The sequence below is a fragment of the Pagrus pagrus genome (genome assembly GCF_965226575.1).
Source record: "Pagrus pagrus genome assembly, chromosome: 16".
NCBI lineage: Eukaryota > Metazoa > Chordata > Actinopteri > Spariformes > Sparidae > Pagrus > Pagrus pagrus.
In genome coordinates this window covers 29,216,642-29,241,980 of record NC_140200.1, presented here as the reverse complement: position 1 = coordinate 29,241,980, position 25,339 = coordinate 29,216,642, and the positions used below count along the sequence as shown (strand labels likewise).

Sequence of the window (25,339 nt, the reverse complement as noted above, 5' to 3'; positions counted from 1 at the left end):
AAATAAGTCTCCCAAGCGAAGACCCCAACTCTCGTGCATAATGGACAGCGCCATGGACAGCGCGCAGAACGCACTGAGCGGAGAGTAAATGAGTATCCCATAGGAATAAATTGAGCCGAACCGGTCAGCGTAGTGCAACGAACACATAGCTTAAAGACAATGAGATGCCAACTTTACTGGATTCAATAACTATTTTCCATCCTTTTGGCTCTCCCCTCTTTTTCTTCATCCCATACAAGATACTGTTCTGCTACTACTATTATTATGGACAGAGTGGAAAACACGTCCACATTGGATGGATAAAATATTTCGTATTGCCATCAATGTTATAATTGACATAAGTTTATATTTTTGCGGGACCTCATGGCTTTCAATATTAATCTTTAAATACATCCAGTCTGTTAGTGGGTACATGTATACCCACTATGTGTGAGTAGGTGAGGGGCGGATGGAGCAGGGGATGTGTATTTGTGTGTTAATGTAGGGAGGGGAGGCAATGTGGGAGGACAGAAGAGATGAGGATGTGAATTAGAAGTATGGGGAACACATGGGAGGAGAGGGAAGGACATAAGGAAAGGAAGGTGAGAAAGTTTAGAAGAAGAGGAAATTGTTTGGTGGGAAGGAAAGGAAAGAAAAATATATGCCTCTCTATTATTAATGGAATAACAAATTGGATCTGGAGAAGTGGTTTGGGAAAATAATGCCCACCCTAGTTTGTTTTTCCTTTTATAATAATAATAATAATAATAATAATAATAATAATAATAATAATATTATTCTCCCTCCCTACCTCCTTATCTGTATTAACTAATAAAATCCAGTGTATCACATGGAATGTTCATGGTTTACGCAACGGTACAAAAAAACACAAGATTCTGGCACATTTAAAAAGTCTTTCTTCTGATGGTGTTTTTTTTTACAAGAATTACATTTCAAAAAAGGGGAAATTGAATATTTGAAGAGAGACTGGGTGGGAGAGGCTTATGCTGCCACTTATTGCAGCAATAGTAGGGGAGTAGGAATTCTGATCAATAAAAATATATCGTTCTCTTTGATAGCATTACACAAAGACCAAGACGGCCGATATCTCCTCATAACTTGTACTATATATGGAGAAAGGTATACACTAGTATCTTTATATATACCCCCAGGAGCCAACCTAGCATTTTTAGATAACATTCAGAATATACTAGATAACAATCAGACAGGAATTATAATTATAGGGGGTGGCTTCAATCATACCTTTGACAAATGTGACCGACATAGTCTAAAAAAAGGAAGACACAAAGACCCTCCAAAAAAGTTGACAAATTTCATTTCAACAGATAACTTAGAAGATACATGGAGATTGCTATTTCCTACGACGAAAGACTATACTTTTTACTCACAGAGCAAGAAGAGCTATTCTGGAATTGACTATGTTTTTATTTCCAGATCTGCACTGTACAATGTACTGGGCTCTAAAATTCATGAAATTGTGATATCAGATCATTCACCAGTATCTTGTCATATTGTGCCATTCGAAAATAAAAAAAAAGCGATCGAATATAGAGAATGAATAGAGCTCACTTAGAAGATGTAGAGTTTATAAGATATGTTAATGACAAAATAGATAACTTTATTAGTACAAATGTGGAGGTTGAACAAGAGGATACACCAACTCCTGAAATAATATGGGATGCTTTTAAGGCCTTTATAAGAGGAATGATAATTTCATTCTCAGCAAAGAAAAATAATGAATAACATTTACAAATTAAAGAAAAAGAAAAAGAAATAGCAGCTTTAGAAAGGTCTCATAAAAAATCTTTACAAGAGCTGGAAGGTAAACTGTCCAATCTCAAACAAGATCATGAATTTTTACTTTTACAGAGGGTAAATAACTACAGATTCAATTCCAAGAAAGCATTTTATTTAATGGCAAATAAACCGGGTAAGCAGTTAGCAGCTCTTGTAAAATGAATACATGCGAAACCAAATATAATTTTGAAAGACAAGGATTCAAATGCATTAATCAGGAATAATAAACTCATTAATGACACATTTAAATCATTCTATTGAAATATATATAAATCAGAAAAAAATAAGCTACTAGACCCAAGTTCATTCCTGGATACAGTAAAACTGAAACAACTTTCCCATGAAAAAAACGTTGAATTAAAATCAGAAATATCTGAGGGAGAAATAGTACAAACAATAAAAACATTTGCCCTCAAAAAGGCCCCTGGTATGGATGGATTCCCTGTTGAATTTTATTCAACATTTTGGAGCAAACTAGCTCCTTTATTCATTCAAATGACTACATATATGTCAAATAACTTAGTCCTTCCTAGATCTATGTATCAAACGATAATATCTGTTATACTAAAACCAGGCAAGTCTGGAGAATCTCCCTCAGACTTTAGACCCATAAGTTTGATTAATTGTGATAATAAAATATTGACTAAACTTATAAGTAATAGATTAGCAAAGGCTTTACCAAATCTGATACATAGGAATCAAACTGGGTTTATTAAAAACAGGCACCTACAAACAAATACAAGAACATGTTTTAGCATAATACAACACGCAAAAAAACACAATACAGATTTATCAGTAATGGCAGTTGATGCCGAAAAAGCATTTGATCGACTTGAGTGGCCGTTTTTATTTAAAGTTTTGGAAAAATTTAATCTTCCAGCTGAGATCATAGATTTTGTAAAATTGTTATATAAATATCCCACAGCTAGGATTTATACTAATAACTTACTATCTGGAGCAATTACATTAGAGAGAGGCACTAGACAGGGTTGCCCACTTTCCCCACTGCTTTTTGCTTTACAAATGGAGCCATTTGCAGAGAAAATCAGACAGGATCCAGAAGTTACAGGTGTTAATATAGGTAAACAACAATATAAGCTTCATTTGTTTGCAGACGATCTTTTGATGTACCTAACTAACTTTGAAAAATCTATACCGTCCTTGTTTAAAATTATTTCTGAATATTCATTGGTCTCAGGTTATAAAATCAATATGGACAAAACAGAAATAATGGCAGTATGGGAACATAAAAACATAACACAGGAATCACAACAATCTTTTAAGTGGACAACCAGTATCAAATATTTAGGATGCGTAATAAGTCACAATTAGCAACAGATATATAAAAATAATTTCATTCCATTGCTCAGTAATATGAAATCAGACTTGAATAAATGGATGAACCTTCCAATAAATCTTACGGGAAGAATCGTTTTATTTAAAATGACATGGCTTCCAAAATTCTTAAACCTGTTTTCAACAGTACCAATGACTCCCCCTAAAATATTTTTTTAATAAAGCATATTCTATTATTACAGACTTTATATGGGGGAAGAAAAATCATAGAATTAAAAGGAAAGCTCTACATCTTCCAAAGTTGGAAGGGGGATTTAACCTTCCGGACTTAGAACTATATTATCTTGCTTCTCAAGCATTTTACTTACGCCATATAGTCAAAAATACAATAGAAGAGCAGTGGGTCGAAGTGGAAAATGCACAAGTTTATCCTCAAAACCTTTTGTCGTATTTATTTTCAAATGATAAAAACATTAGCTCTGTTAACTTTGTTGTAAGAACTTTAGCAACAACATGGAGAAAAATGTAAGGTATTTTGAATGAGTCAATATCAGCCCCCAAAAATACTTCTTTATGGAACAATCCTTGGATAGCTCTTCAAAACTCACCATTAAGCTGGCCTACATGGACAGATAGCGGTATAGAAACTATGAATGATTTAATGCACGGAAACAAACTCAGTTCATGGGCTGATCTGCAAAAGAAATTCGGTTTGTCTAATGGAGAATTTTTTAGGTACATGCAACTCAGAAGCTTATTTCAAACTTTGGATCTACAGTCATTCGGACAGCAGAGTAACCTAGAAGATGTTGTATTTGATTCAGAAACAGGTGATCATTTAACAGGTAAAGTCTACAGACGACTGCAGAAATCGTATTCAGTAGATAATTTGCTACAGTCAAGAATAAATTTGTGGAACCAAGATTTAAAACGAGAGGATACCGACGTAAGATGGAGGGATTGTTGGAATTTAACAAGAGATATTACTGTCAATGAAAATTTACGTTTAATTCAATATAAGATTATGTATAGAACCTAGGGATGCAAACAATTAATCGATTATCGCTTAATTGTCGATAAGAAATTACTCGATTAAAATAAATTAATTGCAATTAATTGCGTTTTGAACCCGTAATTCCCCGCTAGTCCACGTGAGGGCGCGCTTGACGCCAGACGTACTTGACGCACACGCGGGAACACAAGCGAAGCAGGGCTCTGACGACAACAACAAGACAAACGAGAAGCGGTACACTGACAGTATGAAGAGGGCTAAACGGAGCGCAGTATGGAGCCACTTTAAGTTGGTTAATGACGACAAAGACGCCAAATGCACAATATGTGGTATGTGGAAGTATTTTAAAATACAACAACTCCACAACTTCGTTGAATTACCACCTAAATATGTCACATTCAGCCGTGCTACAAGCAGCGAGTGGTTCTCAGCCTACAATCACCACAGCGTTGGGACGAAGGGTATGTGACTCCACGAAAGAAGAGGGCATTACCCAGCGGATATGTAACATGGTTACTACAGACATGCTGCCGATAAATGTCGTTGACGGACAGGGATTTTGAGAGGTAATAAAGTACATCGAGCCAGGGTACAATATCCCCTCGAGAACAACCATAACCACCCACGTTGAAGCAAGCTACGCGAGGAAGAAGGCCGAGTTGAAAACACAACTTGCAACCGCGAATGTGGCCCTCACAACAGACTGTTGGACTTCCTTGACTACAGAAAGCTACATCACAGTTACATGCCACTACATTGAACTGGACTGGCACTCACAGAGAGCATGCCAGTGAGGCATACGGCTGACAATTTAGCTGACAAGTTAAACCCGGCTGTGGAAACATGGGGACTCACTGGGCGTGTAGTTGCTTGTGTACACGACAATGCACGGAATATCCTCTCGGTGAACAGTCCCACATGAGTCAATTGGCACTCAGTTCCATGTTTCGCCCACACTCTGCAGCTGGCCATTAACGACGGTTTCGCTACCTACATTAACCGAGTCATTGTAGCTGCTAGCAGACTCGTACAACACTTCAATCATAGCAATCCAGCAAACAAAGCGCTCGCAGCAAAACAGAAACAAATGCAGCTGCCATCTCATAAACTCATCCAATCCTGTAAAACCAGGTGGAATTCAGTCAGTGAAATGTTTAACAGACTAACGGAGCAGCGATGGGCCGTGTCTGCTGTACTATCAGACCGCACAGTAACCAAACTCTCAGACGCGAGGACGCTGGAGCTGAGAGATGAATATTGGCAATTGATGGAGGATGTGGCGCCAGTGCTGGAAACACTCAAGTGTGCAATGACCGTCATGTCCACTGAGACTGAGGTGTCCATATCAGACACCTATCCCATCACCTTCAGCCTGATCAACGTGAATCTCAAGACAGAGGAGGGAGACACCAGCAAAGTGGGGGAATTCAAATCCAGAGTGCGCACTTCACTGGGTGAAAGGATGAAGGTAAGCTAAATCCATTAATTTAATTATTGCAGTTATTTTTAACTATATGCATTGCACACAAATCACATTGTTTGACAATTGTAGTTTTTAACTGCTTCTGCTATCTAATCTATTCTTATCTAATTAATATTAATAATTAATATCAAGCAATCTATTAATGATTAATAGTGGTTCATTCATTAAATGGTAAAACACTTAACCTATTAAAAACAAATGATGATTAAAAACCGAATCACATTTAAATCTAATTTATTATCTTTTTCTTCACAGATTGCTTCTGATGACCGTCAACACCACCAATGCTAGCCACCATGCTGGATCCTAGGCACTAGGGTTGTCAAAAGTATCGAAATTCAAAAAAGTATCGATACTAAAATGTTGTATCCGGATACGATACTCATTTTCAAAAGTATCGATACTTTTACCCCCCCCCCCAGCACCCCTCCCCTCCCGGACGCCGAGCCGCCGACGCTGCATCCTTCGCCCTCTCTGCCTTCACACACACAGCAGCGGCACCCTCCCCCTCACTGTGACGTGCACAATAACAACAGAGCATGGCCAGTGCTGCTGCAGGAGGGCCAAATCAACCAGTTTTGGTTGAAAATGAAAGAGGGAAAAGTGTTTGGAGGTATTTTGCCTTCGAGTCTAACGAACACGGAAAGCCGAAGGACGTGGATAAGCCTGTGTGCAAACACTGCTACAAGGCGGTGGCGACCAAGTCAAGTAACACTTCCAACTTCGCGAAACATCTTAAGGACCGACACCCTGCCCTTTACAGTGAATTTCGACAAGTTAGTGTCTTTCGTTTCAAACTTATTACTGATGTTATCGTGGCCGGTGGCCCGCATTAATGTTGGCCGTGTTATTATTAGCCATTAGCCGCAGCTAGATATTAAAGGCTGACGTCACGTTAATGATTAGAAACAACGAAATAAATAAATAAATAAATCAGGCATGCCCATATTACGTTAATAGACACAGTGCCAGTATACTACGTTTACATAGATGTTGGTGACTGAAAAGTGTTATTTTCTGTTAAAGTCCCAGAATGAAGCAGAGAAAAGTCGACCTGCAACCAAACAGCAACACACACAGCCGACTCTACCATCTGTTTGACCAACAACGAAAATATGATGCCAAGTCCCCAGAATATTTAACGTGTGGTTCTGTTAATTGTTACATGTTGTAACAGAGGTTATTTTTGCATTTTTCTTGTTAATATAATATTAAAATATTAATATTATATAATATTTCTTTTAAATTTTGTGGTCTTTTTTTTATCCTTGTGGTATCGAAAATGGTATCGAGTATCGAATATTTTCCTGAGTATCGGTATCGAGTTGAAAATTTTAGTATCGTGACAACCCTACTAGGCACAAGCACCTGGGATTTCTGACCCCACCAAGAAGGATTGCAGCTCATGCCAAACTGCTTGAAGTGCTGGCAGAAGCAGAAGCTGGACGTGGGAGCTCCACATCAGCAGATGCTGCTGGAGACCAGCAAGAGGTGGTCAGTGCAGTGCCAGTCCAGGGAGCTGTGCTTCAGAGATGCAGTGCTAATGCGTTGCTCATGGGTGAAAACTATACCACCAGGAGCACCGATGACGTAGAAAAAGAAGTGGACAGCTTTCTGAAGGATCTGCCACCACTCCTTGATTCCAGTCCCGCAGCATGGTGGAAAGTCAATGAAGGAAGGTTTCCAAGGCTTGCAAACCTGGCACGAAAGTACTTGGCCATACCAGGCACGTCAGTCCCTTCTGAGCGTGTATTCTCAGCAGCTGGCCTAACTGTTAACAGGCTGCACACACGACTTACTCCTGACCATGTTGATATGCTAATATTCTTGAACAAAAATAGATAGGTCTATCTACGCAATGAGGAGCACTAGGGATGTTTTTGTTTTACGAAGACAGACACATCTATCATCAGGCAGCCTATATTTTAAGTTAACTAGAGCTATGACAGTCCAGTCATGGTCTACTAATGTTATTGTGATATTGTCACATTTCCCAGTTTAAGGGGAATTATAAATGCTGCTAATAGTTCACATTTGACACCTTATTTACTTTTCAGAATTTATTTTATTTATTTTATTATGCTGCTAAGAGACAGTGCACTAATTTATTTTCATGTTAAAGTAGCCTACATAGTAATGTATTCTTCTATTCAGGAATGTATTTTTTTTTATGCTGCTGCTATGAATGTTTGCAATGTCACAGATGAGAGAATGCCCAATTTATTTTCATGTTAAGTAGCCTGTGTAATATTTTATATTTTCTATTCAGAATATGTTTGATATGCTACCAAAATGTTATTCCCTGCCCTCAAGTGAGCCCAGAATAAATCTTAAGGAATTAAGGAATATGATTTGCATTTTTTCTTTATATCATAAGGAAGATAGCATTTTATGTTACGTATACAGTAAATATTCAGGGAAATTCAGCTTCTCAGAAAAATTGCCGCTTATCAATTAATCGATCATTGATCGATAAGATGAAACAACTATCAATGAATTACTCGATAATTTGCATCCCTAATAGAACCTACTGCACAAGGAATAAAGTACATAAATACAATCCACATATATCAGGAAACTCTTTTAAATATGGAACTTCAGATTCATTAATCCACGCATTTTGGGATTGCAGCAAAATTCAGAAGATCTGGGTTAATATAGACAATTGGCTATCAAACATATTTAATAGGGGTGGGGGAAAAAATCGATTCACATAATAATCGCGATTCTAATCATCCACGATTCTGAATCGATTCATAAACTTCAAAAATTGATTTTAAATATATATATATATACATATATATATATATATATATATATATATATATATATAGCTATATATTATTATTTTTTTCTATTTTGAAAAATCACACAAAACACCAATTTGTGTTATTTGTTCACAGTTTATTTTTGTAACTTCTGGGAGAAAAAGGCAGCTGGCCTAAGCTTTTATTTAGGCAATTTTATTTCTTATACAGTAAGTAAGTTTTTATTTGTTTAGCATGAATAAATGTTACCTTTTTTAATGTTTGCCTTTGTGTGATTACATCATTGGAATCAGTTTGTTTAAAAATCACATTATCTTATACAAACTGTAGTGTTTTGATGCCATAATTTGCCTTAACACACTATGCACTAGGGCTGAACGATATATCGTTATCGTGTCTATATCTAGATATGAACATTCAAGATATTAATATCTAAAAAGCAACGATATAAACGATATAGATTTCCCCCCCCGCTTGCCCTGCATGTACAGCTCTGGCAGTCACAACAAACATCATTTTTATGATTGCCCTTGAATGCACCGCTAAGGCCAGCCAACCACAAACCTTATTTCATGCTTGCTGTGGATCGACAGCTGAAGCCAACCAATGACAAACATACGAGGGCAGGAGTGAGGGAGACGGAGACTGAGACGCACACACACTACATACACAGCGGGGTAATTAAAACGAAAGAAAGACAAGTGACATGAGTGCCGAAGATAATGCGGCCGGTGGCGGTGCAGAATCTAATTTGGTGCCAAAACATAAATCATCCATAAGAATCGGAATCGAATCGTGAGACACCCAAAGATTCACACCCCTAATATTCAAGGTTAAATTTAACTTTAATCCATCAGTTTGTATACTCCAAGACATGTCGCAGGGCACAGTGAGGTACCCACTGAGTTGGATTATTCTTTTTTCATCAATCGTTTTTAAGAAACTGATCCTTAAACATTGGAAATCCCCACACCCTCCCACATTACTACACTGGAAAAGAGAAATGTGTTATTATTTGAACATGGAAAAAACTATCGCCATAGAAAAGAATAAATTGACCCAATTTGAAAGCATATGGGTGGAAGTATTACGGGCACTGAATTCTTAGACCTAATAGTTTGGAGGTGACGTGATTTTTATTCATTTACTTTATTTATTTACTTTTTAATTTTTATTAATTAATCAATTTATTGGTCTTGAGATGTGGGTGTTTCATAAAGAGGAATGATTTTTGGTGCAAATGTACCCCTACCTGTTTTGAAAGTTTAGATGACGACACTGACATTGAACCTGTTGGTTAGACGTGTGGAGCAATTGTACTGTATTTTTGTTTAGTTATGTTTTGTTTTAGTTTATTTTTGGCTTGGCCTTTATTGTTTTGTTTTGTTCGATCGTCAAGCCTGTGGTTGTTTGTCTTGTCTTGTATGTACTGAAAAATTTAAATAAAATCGTAGAAAAAAATAAAATAAAAATGAACTAACCCTATCAACAGTGTGAAGAAGTAACAGTTCTGGCATTATGTCAAAGATGCCTATGTATCTGCCATTGCAGAGATATCCACTGCCAAGCAGCCAGGACGGGGCCACCCCTTCTTGTAAAACTACCATCTGCCTCAGCAATGTAGGGCCCTATGATTTCCGCGATTACAGAATCGCAGACAGAATCGCAGACAGAATCGCGGAATTGGCCGATTAAAACGGAATCTATTTTTTAACGCGGAATATCGCAAAATTTGACATAATTTCACTGAAATGCTGTTTTCGTGTGGAAGAGGAACGTATGTGTGGGGAAAACTGCACGGAGGGAAGCAAATCTGTGAGGCACAACAAACCCCCTCCACAGACTGAGCCCCTCCCCCTTCAAAACAATGTAAGCATGGCGAAGCGGTTGCCCACGGCTCTGTCTAGCTAGCGGACACAACTAAACAGCTAGTAGCTGCTGTCAGCTTGTTGTGTGTAGCGGCAAGCTACGAACGGTCGCTACTTTCAAATTAAAAGCCCCCCGCTAAGAACCCAGTTCTAAAATCTAATGGGGTGCAATGTAAAGCTCTTATTTTGAAGACAAATTTGTTGTCACTGTTCACTGCCCAACTTCGTGCTTCACGTCACGTCACATGTTTACGCCTACCCCATTGGCGGCCAAGTGGCGGCTTTTGGAAAAGGAGGAATATTACGCCTCCCTTTTAAAAGACAAGGCGGCAGATTGTCACCCTTACCTTGGAGCAAATGTGCTGCCTTTTCTATCTAAAAAGGGCTTCTGATAGGTGGGAAACTTGAAGAGAGAGTAGCTCACAAGGACTAACTAGTCCTACAGCTTAAATAACCTGTTTAAGTTACTTTTGAAGAAGTTTAAAATGTTTGGTGGTTGTTTTATGACAAGTCGACTAAAGTTTCATTACTTGCTGCTTGTTTTTGATGGACTTTAATGTACTGTACGGTACAGTATTGAGGAAATGTGTTGTTTGTCACCTCAATAAATTTAAGTTAATTTCTATTTAATTTGTGTACATTTTAGTCATTTACATTAAAACACAGTTTTTGGTTGTAAAATAAGAGTAAAAGGTAAAAAAACGGGATTCCCAAAAAATTAAAACGGAAAAAATTGAATTCCCAAAAATTAAAATGGAAAAAAACGGAATTTGGGAAAAAATAAAACGGAATTTGGGAAAAAACAAAACAGATTTTATAGGGCCCTAGCAATGTGCACGAAGCAAAATCAGAAACAGCACACTGAAATTCATAGAAACCATAAAACATAATAGCTCCTTTGCAATGCATCGTCCACACACAACATGTGGAGGCTTTGTTGGGACATAACATCTTTGTAACTCAAACATGACATTAGACACAGCAGGGAAATTCACAACAAGTTAATTATGCACGAAAACTGTCCAGGTCATTAACATACATACAAAAAGCTATTTTGTTTTCACATCAAAATACAAACACTTGTCTGTGACACCATGGTAAACAAATCATTAATAAAAAAATATAATGAGATGTATTGTCCATCTTGTTTATAGTTTGAATAGAGAGGACATGATTGCTACTTGTCTAACCTTCAGATCTTCCAATGTTCACTGGAGAGCCACCATGCTTTTAAAGTTAAAGACATCAAATGAACCGAAGGGTGGTATTTTTTGTCGAACTCTGGAATCTTTATTTTTGGTGATTATTATTTGAACTTGCCTAATCCTAACATGCAAAAAAACCCCACCAGGATAAAGTCAAGCTTATGTTCTAAACGCTTCTATCTTTTTGAAGGATTTAACTTTAAACTTAACCTTTAACCTTAACCTAAAACCGAAAGTCAAATCTACAGGTGGATTTGGAAGATTGTGACACCCCTAATCAATACTTACATCAACAATTTCAAATGATCAAATGTTTAAGTAATTTATCAAGAAGAAAACACCCTGTTTTCAGCTCTCAAATCTGAGGTGCAGTCTCACTTGACAGAAACAATATTTCCAGACAAGACAGAGTCTTAGATAGCATAATGCATGGAGTCAGTGAGCTCTCCCAGCTGCTTCTCTATCCACCACATGATTGCGTGAATTTCTGGATAGTTGCCTGATCAAAAAACCTGGAAAAAACCTGTTACAGGAACCTCTCATTGCTATTCCACTGCTTCAGCAGCATTATAAACTTTCGGCTTGGGTGGTGGCTGGCAGAATGAAAGGATTTCTGCTCGATTTACTCAGTGGTAAGGTTTTAAATATAGACAGAGGCACTCCAGTGCACTATTGAACCTTTGAATAAAAGCTAAATGGACTTGAGAGCTAAATGGAATTGGAGAGATTAAGAAGAAAACCGAGGAAGATTAAAATAGAAAATGTTGAGCAGGATATGAGAGAGCCACGCATTGCTGGTGCTCTCATGTCTTGCCTGCGCTCCAGATGCAAATGAGCAAATCGGATTCTTTTCAGAGGAAAGAACACCACACTTGAAGACCTGTAACTGACTTTGCACATAACGAGCCAACGCACATGTAAGCAAACACAAAGACGAGCCGTGGCAGGTGGAAGTGGTGGCTGGTAAAGGGTCTGTGTGATGCTATCAGCTTGATAGGATATGTTATTCCAGCTCCTTGAAGCAAGACAAACAACTCCTGCTACTTGAATTCCTTTGAAGAAACACCCCTAAGATGGACCTCGCCATGGGCCTTGTTTTGACAAGATTTATGCAGGGTGTATCGGCTTCCCACATTATTTCCTCCCTTGATATTGCTACATCGATGACTCATCGGCACACGCCGGCTCGCAAACAATCCTTTTTTTTAAATGACGCTGATGTATCAATTAAAAAGACAGTGACAGACAGTGAAACCAGGGTTTAGGTTGAGTTTAGGGCATATGATGGCTTTTTGCCAGTATCATGTGTAATTGTCTGGTGGATGAAAATATCAACTGTCAAAATGTCCGGTGGGTAAAATGCAAAATAATCTAACGCATATTTTTCCTCACTCGAATCGAGGGTCGAAGGACAGAGGGTGTCGTCTCTGTACAGATTGTAAAGCCCTCTGAGGCAAACTGTGATTTGTGAATTTGGGCTATACAAATAAAATTTGATTTGATTTGATTTGATTTGATTAAATAAACTAATATTGTTTGAATTTAAAGGCCTATTATCCAAAGTTTGGTTTTACCACAGCTGTCAAGACACTGAGAGATTCACTGAGTGTGAAATCACTTGCTCATGTGCAGAGTATTTTTCACTGCCAGTGATTACTGCCTCAAAAAATATGTATGGAAATGAGATTTGCATGTCACGTTTTTGTAGCAGTTCGGAAAGACATTTCTCTGCGCTAATCAATTCTGCTCCTCCTCTACTCTCTTTTTTAATCACACAAATTGACACACTGATCTTTCAAATAACTTAATAACTAGGGCCGGGACTTTAACGCGTTAATTAAGATTAATTAATTACACAAAAATTAACGCGTTAAAAAAATTAACGCATTTTAATCGCACTTATATTTGCACTGCGGAACGTTTCTCACTGGATGAGTTTCAGGCGTACCGGTTATACTGGAGCACAATTATTTAACGAGTTAGAAGCCGTTCTTCTCTGTACTTCTGTTCTTGTGGACTTGAGAAACGTCATCAGCGCCGGACCAAGTACTGTTCCAATTCAAAGTTCGCATCTGGCCAAGTACGGTCGAATACCCCGGATGTGTTCTTGCCCCACCCGTTTCATCGAGGATGCATCGGTGGAGACTTGTGTGGACTTTGGGAAGTTACGTATCCCAGAATGCATTTCGTGATAGCCGTGGCCGAGGAGCGGAGCGGACCGTCCTCCCGTTCTCCCGTCCTCCCGTCCCCTGGGAGTTCACAAGTTCGAACTTGGCGTACTGGGTATTGAGAAACGGCTAAAAAGCCGCCGACACTTGGGGTGCGTCTCAGCTCGGGTCAGTAAAATTAACAGGCTGACAGTGACAATCACGTGAAACTGAGGCGAACTCATTCATGGTTGCCTCTGATTATACTGATAACAGTCTACCTATTAGCTTCCAATGTAGACGCGCGACATGCGCGCTCACAACCCAAAGCGGCGCGTAGCCGCGTGCATTCAGTGCGACAGCGACGCCGTTTTTTCCCCCCGTGCATGTCCGTGGAGCTGTGCGCCGCGGACGTGCACGGTTCCCTACATTGCTGTGTCAGGCAGGTGTTTCCCACGGAGCTCTGCCCCGTTTCAAAGGTGAAGGAAGCCCTAAGTGGAAAGACGTTGCCTCCGCAATGAAGAATGTGTTTTATAGAAGAGAAACACATATTCAGGACCGCTGACTTGTATCATCAAAACAGACAAATGTAAACACAGAAAGCTGAAAATCACTGGACATGTCTGTTGGGATTATACAAATCAACAGTGTAAAGTAGAGCTGTCAAGATGTATGCAGTAGTTAATTATTGCATATCCTACTGCACCTATCACTCCTATTGTTTCTGATGTACAGGTGCATGAGAATGTCATGGGAGAGTTTATTAAGGCCTATGTCACTAAGTCAATTCAAAAAGTGAAACTAATACATTATATGTCCATTACACACCGAATGAAACATCCCATGTCTTTATTTATTCAGTTTATTATAATAGTAATAATTATGGCTAACATTCAATGAAGACCTAAAATTCAGTATCCCCAAAAATGTAAATATTACAATGGAACTTTTTTTTTCTTTCTTTTTTTTTTATTCAGTCATTATTCAATGGTATACTAAAACCTATATGAAAAAAATTGCTTCTCACTGTTCTCAGGTCAAATATTTATATGTGATTAAAAATGCGATTAATTTCGATTAATTAATTACAAAGCCTCTAATTAATTAGATTAATTTTTTTAATCGAGTCCCGGCCCTATTAATAACATATAGCTTTTATGCCTTACTGGATATGCAAGACGTTGCTTCTTCTGCAACAATGAAGTTAGAAGGATAATAGACGTGTGATAATATGCGGGGGGGGGTTCTCTGCTGTCTGCACAGGCCTATGTGTTTGTTTGGTCAGCTCTGAGGAATAAATACATAAAAACACAAGCAGTGGCACTATAATAACCAGTGTGTTTTTGCGACGCCAAAATTTGCTCTTGGCAAAGTAAATAGAACATATGACAAAATGATTACTACAGAATGCAACTATCGGTCAGTAAAGGCCTATTTAAAGCACTGACCACAGGTTAGGGCTGCACAATTAATCGAATTTTAATCACGATCATGATTTTGGCTGCCACGATTAAATTAAGATGATCGTTGCGATATTAACATTTAAAAAGCGGGCTCTGTTGCATATCAAATCAAGCACTTTCTCAACCCAATAGTCAGCCAACCACCAGGGGGCGAACGAAAGTTAGGGCTTCATTAAGCTGCCTAAATAGCAAGCGAGCGCACCCTGCAGCAGCGGCAGCCTCAAATTATATTCAACAGTGTGACACCCCGTCCTGACAGACAGCGACGCAAGCGAGCGAGCGAGGAAAAGTGATTAGAATGTGTACTTTTCAATCAGCCTGTCCTGACGTGCTGCGAGCGATATCGCTCCGTCCAGCGATGTCGCTCAACCCTGAAAAAATCGCTCTCTGTCTCTATCTGGACGACATTTCGCGGCGGTGTCCCGCCCCCAACACATCTAAAACTTCTAACTTCCTAAACTCCTTCTCTTTTCAGAGTTGTGTCTGCGCCACAGTGCAACACAACTAACTTATTCAACCACCTGAAAAAACACTACAAACCCAAATATGATGAATGCATGAAGGCCAAAGCTACGCTGGTCCACTTAATCCCCGTCCGTGTCCAGCGCCAACCCAGACAATCCCGGCACTTTATGATTGCACTCTGCAATGGCATATTTATTTTTTGCCCTTTGTCTTGGGTACATTTTATTTTATTATTTATGATTTATTATTATTTTAAGTTTCAATTTGAAGCCTTGTTCACATATGGTTTGTTTATAAAAGAAAGTGCAATAAAAAGATATGTTTTACCTAACATAATGAATAATCGTGATTAATAATCGTGATTTCAATATTGATAAAAAATAATCGTGATTATCATTTTGGCCATAATCGTGCAGCCCTACCACAGGTGCACACAGACAAAATGTTCTGCACCAGCGGGTCATAGTTACAACAATGTACACTGTACAATATGTATGGCTATTTTAAACATATGACCCTTAGTTGTTTTTTAAGGCTGGACTTCTGAAACATTAAAGGCCAAATTAGCCATACATTTTTTTTCAAAAAGTGTAGCGTAAACTGTGATATGGAGATGGGACTGCAGGCATTTCAGAGGTGATCATATGATCTGTAGTCCTGCTCTCACATGTGAGTGTACGTCCCCACCAGCTCTTTCATAGCCTGCATTCATCTGTAGTTCAACATTTACTCATGTGTAACAATAAATCCAGTCCAGCCTGCGAGTACCTCACAACTCAGCCACCAGAGCAGAGGGAGAGAAGAGAGACACATTTCATTCCTCTCCACTGGAAGCGTGACACAAAGAACTGAGGTTCTGAGGTGACTGACTGTACTCCCATTCCCAAACACATGAGCCAGGCCATCTGCAAGCTCCATGTGATAACATCAACTCCTGGACTGGACCATTCTGCAGAGGAGATGGCTTTTTTCCTTCAACTTAAGTTTATGAGACAGGGTGGGGCTACACTGACTCATTCATAGGAAAACACTCAAATCTGCTGGGTTTGATTTGACAAGCAGCAGACCATACACAGTTTGACAATCATTTGGACAATAGGTTAGCATTTTTGCACTTCTAGTTCCCTCGCCTCAAAAAGTAATCACAAATATGCAGCCTGCTTAACGTTAGTCTCGCAAAAGGTAATTATGCAGTCATTAAATAAAAGAAAACAGCCATCTCCGCTTGGACAACTGTGCATCGCCTCAAGCTCAACCTTCATAAAACTGAACTCCTCTTCAACCTGGGGAAAGACTGCCCTCGCATGGACAGTCGGTCATTTTCAAAGACTTTACAGTATCGCCTTCATCGACTGCAAGGAACCTGGGTGTATAACTCAACGACAGACTATCCTGCACATCACTGCTGTGGCCCGATCCCGCAGATTTGCCCTCTACAACATACGCAGGATCTGGTCTTTCCTCACAAAGGACGCAACTCAACTCCTAATCCAAGCGCCTGTCATCTCCTGCCTGGACTACTCTTGGCTGGACTCCCAGCCTCTGCGACTAAACCGCTGCAGTGTATCCAGAACGCTGAAGTTTTCAATCTACCCAAATTGTCCCATGTGACCCCCCTCTTCCGTGACCTCCACTGGCTTCCTGTTGCAGCCTGCATCCGATTTAAGATGATGGAACTGGCCTTCAAGGCCGTCAACAGAACTGCACCCATCTACCTCCAAACACTGGTCAGACCACACGCCCCAGCTCGAGCACTTCGCTCCACTACATCAGCTGGCCGGCTGGTACGTCATCACTGAGAGCAAACAAAGGTCGCTCAGCAAAGTCACAACTCTTCTCTGTTCTGGCGCCTCAATGGTGGAACAAACTCCCGACCAATGTCAGGACAGCAGAGTCACTCACCATCTTCTGCAAAAGACTCAAGACTCACTTGTTCAGACCTCACCTCGACCCCGCATAGCATGACACATGCTGAAAAAATTCTCTAGTTTCAACAGCCCTGCAGCTGCCAGATGAGTGTGGGGGCTGGGAGACCTGTTCAGATGGCCATTTAATAAGAACAAAGAGATGAACTGTAATGCTAATGATGTGTTTAGCCTCTTTCACTTCCCAAGATACGCAGAGGATGTTTGTGAACGCACTTTTATAAACGGATCTGCATCTCATCATCCGCCACTGCGTAAGGAATTTCTAATAAAAATATCAGAAAAATTATACAGCGCAATGACAATCATTTCTGCTGAAAATGTTTCACCTGGGCATAATAGTTCATACGTCTTGTAATCACCCACACCCAGTGAAATATTCAAACCAAATACTTCAAATACAAATAAGATCATAGACAGAGCATATTTAAAGATTATCTACCATATCGTGAGGTCATCAATATTATGCTTTTTGTTTTTCAACAGTACTGCATCGAAGTGAAAGTAATATGGCTGGGGAATTAATGATTTAACAACAACGGGACAAACTATTATAGTATCAGAGTCAATATATTTTTTTTTTTTCTTGTTCGTTTTTGTAGTTATATAAATGTAATTTCTCATACTGTAAGACCATGCCGTCAGTTGCTTGTGTGAATCCGAGGGCAAATGTTTTATTGCCACAGTAAAAATATTGTTTTTGTGGTTAAACACATATTGAAGCAGAATATTTCATTAGGTAAAAATGTATTGTGGATTTTAGAAATGATTACATCGATATTTTTCCAGACATTTCAGCTTTTGGAATTTTTAACCCTATGAAGTTACTACACATGAAGTCTGCAGATATGTAGTAGCCTAACTAATTCTGTCTGTGGAAAATATTATTCTTCAGTAGTAGGCCTGCCCGATAAATCGTTTTTCATCGTCATCGCGATATGAACATGTGCGATAAACACATCGCAAAAGACTGCCTGACACGCGATGAATAAGAAAAATCATTTTGTTTATATGCGGCATGCATGCACCGTGAGCATGCTAACATTTAGCCTATCAGACGGAGCCCTGGATACAAGGGCCAATCAGATGAAGCCCCAGGTAGCCGTTAGCTACCCTGACAAAATTAATCGGCATCAGTTTGGTGGTGATTGCCAGGTTATGATGGCTGAGGGAGGAGAGAAAAGCGATGAAAATGGTCGACGAAGAACAGAACTTCTGCTATATGGAGTTATTTTGGATTCAGGAGAGACGACGTTGTAACGTGGGCTGGTGAAGGGGAAGGTGATGGTTCACTTTAGTGCAGCAACGCCGGGTAGCTCCGGCTACTCAAGAGACGGCAGGCAACATGTGGGGGTTTCCGCACGGCACATTTATTCAAAACACTGACCATGCCATGCCAGGTCTCTAAGGCACTAATGTTACAGGCATCTGTGCAAACGAACACACCAAGGTTCTTCTACCGACAGTTTACAAAATAAAAACACATTAAAAGGGAAGTCTTCGCTCTGTTAGCGGTATCCTTTCTCATGAGGAGCGGAAGTACACCTGCTCTTCTTCATCGTACAGGTTACATTACCCATTAAACAAAAGGAGGCGCTACATTAAATAACTGACTGTTACAACGTGTTACAAAGACAGGTACTGTGTAAGCACATCAGCACATCTTCAGCACATCAGGGAATGAGGTACATGTCTGAAACCTAACAAAGTTAACAAGCTGGTTTTCTTGGCCAAGAACTTGTGTTAAGGGAATAACTAAGGTTGTAACTTGACCTAAAGGGTAGATATTTTTTCCTGATTTTATTTTCTCTTGATTTAGTGGGCTGGCCCTACTCTATTTCAGTTCATACTATAGATGTTAGGCAGAGTCAAGGGCCTTGATGATTGTGATGAGAGACATTACAGTTAATATAAAGTGCCATGTTTAATTTATATTTATTTAATTATGTAAGTTGTTTCCCCCTGGATTTTTTTTATTTATTTCAACTTTGCATGGTAAGAGATGTTTTGGTTGAGTTTACAAGAACATAGTTTGAAGGGAGCAGGGGAAATTAAACTTTAATTTCATATGTCTTATTTAAATTAATGTTCTGCTTAATTGGTTGGGTATTCATGTGCAGTTTTTTCGATAAAAGCATGTTCAAAATAATTTATTTCATTCTTTATTCAGTGGGCGTTGGCTATTCAATGTTTCGGGTCTATGTTAGCTGTCTACATATTAATGTGGAAACACTATTATTAACTGTATAGTTAATAATATGCAAACTTCAATATTTGTTTATTTATCGCAAGTTATATCGTCATCGCAATATTGAACAGTGTTATCGCACATCGCAGATTTTCCTCATATCGTGCAGGCCTATTCAGCAGGTATTTCAGTTATACAACCTCGAGATAGCTAAGCATTTCTGTGTTTATATGTGCAGTAATTATTCAGTTTGGGAAATGCCACGATCTTGCAGAAATGCCGAAAAAATTAGCAAATGTTTTTGTCTTTGTTTTGTTTTGTGTAGGATCGCTTCTGACTCAAGTAATTCGAACATTTCTAAACATTTCTAAACACACAAAATCCACAACATATTTTTACCAGGGCTGTCAAAGTTAAAGCGATAACGTGTTCATGCAAATTCCTCTTAACGGCGTTAAGTTTTTTAATGTGACATTAACGCATGCACTTTATGACCCTCGGCTTGCCCCATAGTTTGGGAAATCAGGCGGCGTTGCAGCATTAACCTTGTGAATGGCGAATGGATAAAGAAAAGGGTATTCTAAATGGCAAGTTCAGCTTGAAAGCCCTGCCAGATGTTATTTGCATTTACTGTCACTGTGGACTGAGTTACCACTGGAGTACGTCGAGTCTCAAATACCACTTGCTGGCCAAGCGCACACTTGATGCAGAAAGCCCTCCTCCCCCACGACAAAGGCAGACCATGCTGTATAGTTTGCAACGGAGATGCCTGGACAGCTCTACATGAGACAAACTTTCAACAGCGATAGCTAAATGGGTGGCTACAGCTTGCAGGCCGATTAACATTGTTTAGTTAACCTTTACAAGTGTAAAGTTTCGACACAACATTGTGTTAGTATTACTAAAGAATGTTACATTCAGGTCAATATGCCCATCTGTTGTTGCTTGTTGGGCTTGAGTGTGCCATGTTATACTTTCAGCATATTTTTTGAGGATGCCATATCTTTGAGGTTATTCTGAAGAATATTCTGCACAGTATTTGTCATTGTTTTAGATTGTTGCAATAACAATAAACATACATAAAGCAAGCATATTTGTCCACTCCCATGTTGATAAGAGGATTATAAACTTGAAAAATATCCCTTTAAAGGTACATTTAGAAGTAAACTGTGGACAATCATTTGATCAATCGCATTTCAATATTTTAATCAATTGACAGCCCTAGTTTTTACCTTACGAAATATTCTGCTTCAATCCATGTTGTTGGCGTTTAGCTTTTCAAAAATAACATTTTCACCTAATAATCATTAAATATGCTCTGTGTGGGAATCAAACTCTCTCACACACATCAAATACTGTATGCCTCAGCTGATTTTATGCTGAAATCAGAGCTCTGGGGGCCACTGAAAGCTCCAACCATGCTACTGTATGATTCAACTGATACAGTATGTGGCTCCTTAAAGCCCCCCTCCAGTCAGAGTTTCTTTCTGTCAGACGGTAAACATTCTATCTTAAACAGAGAATGGGGGCATGGTTAATAGTCATAAGTAGTTATTATCAACACAACCAGACTGCTGTTCTAGCAAGATCAACATCACTAGCATGGATTAGTGATAGCATCGCTATTAGCATGGACAGGCAACAGCATGAATATTAGCAGGGATAGTGATAGCGGGGGGTAATGGAAATTTGTTTGACTGTATTATATACCTATGTTATGATTTTAGACTAGAATATTAGCTGTTAGCTCTCAGCTGACATGTTCATACCAGTTTTGTGCTTACTTGTTGACAGGGTTTCTGTGAGAAAAATAATGCTGGGTTAGGGTCCATGTGTCACTGAAGACTTCCCGCCTAAATGAGAGAAATTCCTGTCAAATATTATCTGTATTTATAGAGCTTAAAAAACTAGTTAAGGAGACCACAGAGTCTGTATAGATGACCTATGTTAGTTTTTGTTTAATCAAATGACTATATGGCAAACTTGAGGCAGGTTAGCATTGCACATTGCATAGAAGGATAAGAGGAACAGGGGACTACTGGGGGGCACTGGGCAGATTATTATGACCATAATTAAATAATTCAGTGATGGAAACAAAAAACAAGTTCATGACATCAAAGAAATTACTGCAGTGCAGAATAAAGTCTCCCAGGTAATTATTAAGACTATCAAAATGACCAGAGCAACTCTGTTTATACATTAAGTACTGCATTTGATTTCCTGTGTTCTGCTGTCCTCACATCCTCTTCCTCAGCTCTGTGTAATAACCTGCCTGCCAGCAAAAAATCCGTCTGTCAGTTAGTGACAGGGTGAACTGAGATTAGGAACACGGTGCTTTGGCAGCGCTTGACCACGGAGCTGTTTAAAGCTGTCTGTTAATCTGGGCCCAACAAAAGGGACATTCATCAGTGATACCATGTATGCCTCATCCTCTCAGATAACACCATGAATAAAAAGGAGCAGTCCATAACTCATAACTCATCCTGACAAGAGCAGTGTTTTTCTGCAAAAAGCCACGAGTCAGAAGGGTCATCTGCAATAGAGAACTTCACTGCAAAAAAAACAAAAAACAAGCAACCTTGTCTCCTTTCTGCAGAACACTTAGTGTCTGCCAACCCGAGGAAGACGGCTTTTTCTGTAAATAGGAATAATAGTACTTCTGCAGCAAAAGACAGCAAGGGAAATTACAACTCCACATTACATTGTATCACTTCAGTTTCAGCAGTTTTCCCTTGAGAGTCACACTAATTACAAGCGATACGTCTTGGTGTCTGCCACATGTTGTAAATAGAGGCTGCTTCATTGGGGAGGGGAGAAATGCTGATGTAAGAGAGAAGAGAGAGACTGTTGGTGTTTAAATAGCAGCAGCAGACGGCAAAATCAATTACACTAATTTTGCATTGTGGAATAAATGGCTGAGGTTAAGACCTGGCCAGGTTTAGTGGGCCATCTGAATGGATGGAGGGATGCTCGTCATTGTTTTTAAAGGTGACAGAGGTGACAAGAGCAATTAACTGTGATTAGGGAAAGGAAGAGATGGAGAAACTTTGTTGACATTAGGAGGACGAGAGCCAACATTACAGGTGTGACAGAGTGCAACATGTCTGACTTATTGAGAAGAATATTAAGTGTTCATACATGTGTACATGTGTAGATACATGTGTTCATCACAGATGGTTAATTGGTGCTCAGCTCTGTCAGCACTAGCACTTGATTACACCTTCCTGTCCTCGGTCCGTCTGTGCTGAACCTGTAGCCATCTTGCTGTTGTCTGTCTGCCTTCATGTGTCGGCATGTCTTATTGTGGTCTTGCATTTTGTGTCTGTGCTTCTGCTTTGCATGCTGTGGTGTGATGTGTCTTGCGTCATGGGTTTTTGTGCTGCATGTTTTGGGGATGTCTTGAATGATGTTTTCTGATTGATGTTATATATATTATTTTGTCATGTTGTTAACTGCTGTGCATGTTTTGCAGATTGCCTTGGCCAGTTACTTTGTCATTTTAATCTTATTTCTCATATTCTGTCCTGTTTTTAGGGTGACTTTAACATCTGTTTAGGGACTACAGATGAAAAATAGCCTCTTGGCTAATTCTGGCGCATTTACAGCAATGTTATTAATGTGCACTGTCCCTGTTTTCAAATAAACGTATTATTATCAACAGGGCTCCAGGGTGCTACCAAACCTTTTCCATTGCACCAGTGTGCCTGTGACTTAGCAGTTTATTTTTTAAACAATTGAGATTATCATAATTCCTTGATGCATATGCTGTGAATTAAAGGAAGAAAAACATGTGTTTTCACTTTTATTCCTGGTTAAAATTATTTACACAATGTCAAGAAATTAAATTACAACGTATTTTTTGGTGCACCTAAATGAAAAAATTAGGCACACCAGTGTAACTAGTATGAAAAGTTAGTCTGGAGCCCAGGTCGTACACTATGTTATCCTCCACAAAACAAAACCAAACAGCAGAGATACAAAAGCATGGGTAAATAAAATTAAAGTGATGCCAACACACTTCACCTGCATCACACAGCATCTTATGTGGAGGAATGCAACCTGGTCCTCAAAGTTAACTGGGCACTGTTGCATGGAGAGGACCCTAAATGCATCCCAGATGACAGAGCCACTGTCAGTCATGTGAGGTTGTGTCCTTCATCTGACCCCACGAAGCAGGGATACTAAGAGATGCCACTGCTGCCGCTGCTGTTGTTGATGATGATGATGATGATGATGGGGTGGGGGTCAAAAAACCAATGCGTCAAGATGCTAACAGCCTCCTCTGTGATATCAAACAGCGTATTGCTCCTGTGCTCCAATTTTGCGCTGACCGTGGATAATATGTTTGCCATATTAGCTTCGGGTGCCGTTTCTTCATTCCAGTGAAACAGGCCAGATGTATTCTGGTGTGTATATTTCACATTCACATAAGGGTAGAGCATTAAACCCAGCCGACGCCTCACCCACAGCCTTTCTATATAATGGAGCTGGAGAGAGGTGTAGCTAGCTAACAGGCTAACCACCGTTCCGTTCAGGAGATGTCAATAATAGTAATACCTGGGAAAATCAAAGTAGTTCATTCGGCTTTAAAGATAAAAGCGAGCTGAATGATGACTAAAATGTAAATCAGTGTCTCTTACCAGTTCAAACGCGTCTAGTAATCTGCTGGACTATATTCCATTGCCGTTATAGTGAAATGATTAGACAGTAAAAAAAAAAAAAAAAGACGGTGCTGCTTTGGTGGCCCTGATGTCGCCCTGCTGCTCGTCGTAGCCGCTGCTTGTGATAGCGTTAGCTCTGCAGGGCCACAATGACACTACTGTTGCGTTCATGAGCTGTCGGACATATCGAAGTGGAATAGATATATTCAAACACCAATTGTGAATTGTGTAGCAAGTACAACCAGGAAAGTATTGCGTTTTCGGAACAATCAAGTGATGGTTTAAGGGCAGAGGACAAGAAAATCAAGCAAAAGTATTCATCAGAATTGTGGGGGTAATTTTGTTTAAATTGCAACCACTTTTAATATTGCTTTTCCCTATATACTAATTGACTGTTAATGATACTTACATCTTTTTTACATTTCCTTAGGAAAGAATAAGACTTCTGTCGCTATTAAAAATAAAAAATATTTTGTTTTGTTGATTAATGTGTTGCTTTTACTTTAATCAGGAAAAAAGACTTGTGATTTCAGAGCTTTTAAGGGGCAAGTGAAGGGAGCCTAACGGGCCGGTCCATTGACTGACACGACCGTCGTCCTATCAGAGGACAGGTGGGACAGGGATGGTTAAGTGTGTATGTGTATAAACAGATTTCTTTGATAAAGATGTCAAGTAAACCTATGACAAGTTCAAGAGGATATTTTAAGAGATATTAAAGCAAAACCATCAGGAAGTAGACCTTTACTAGCCTTCAGAAGCTTAGGAGATAAAAGGAAAAAAGTATGGCAGGGTGTCAGAATGAATATCGGCTACAGTAATGCCATAGAAGGTATCAGTTCAGTTCTGATATTAGAAATGGTCTAAATGTAATGTTTTCATAGGTGGATGATGACTTTCTGTTAAGTATTTTAATTCTAATAAAGTGATAAACAGCTGTATGAATGGCAGTGCATGTTTTTTACCATACGCTGGGGCGCCATCTTCTGCTAGCATGCAGAATAGCACTTTAATCTCAATTTCACAATAAGCACACAGTGAAAACGTCTCAACAAACAGAAGAC

General features: G+C 39.2%; 1 protein-coding gene across 4 annotated transcripts in view; it reads right to left on the bottom strand.

Moving 5' to 3' along the window:
* The window catches only part of fynb (FYN proto-oncogene, Src family tyrosine kinase b), a 145,803-nt gene extending 121,401 nt beyond the window's left edge, over nucleotides 1-24,402 (bottom strand). For all 4 annotated transcript variants that reach the window (XM_084376998.1, XM_084377000.1, XM_084377001.1 and 1 more), the window contains exon 1: nucleotides 24,258-24,402. The gene's annotated coding sequence lies outside the window, so the exon portion shown is untranslated. The remainder of the gene's footprint in view (nucleotides 1-24,257) is intronic.
* Between the last annotated feature and the right edge of the window lie 937 nt (nucleotides 24,403-25,339).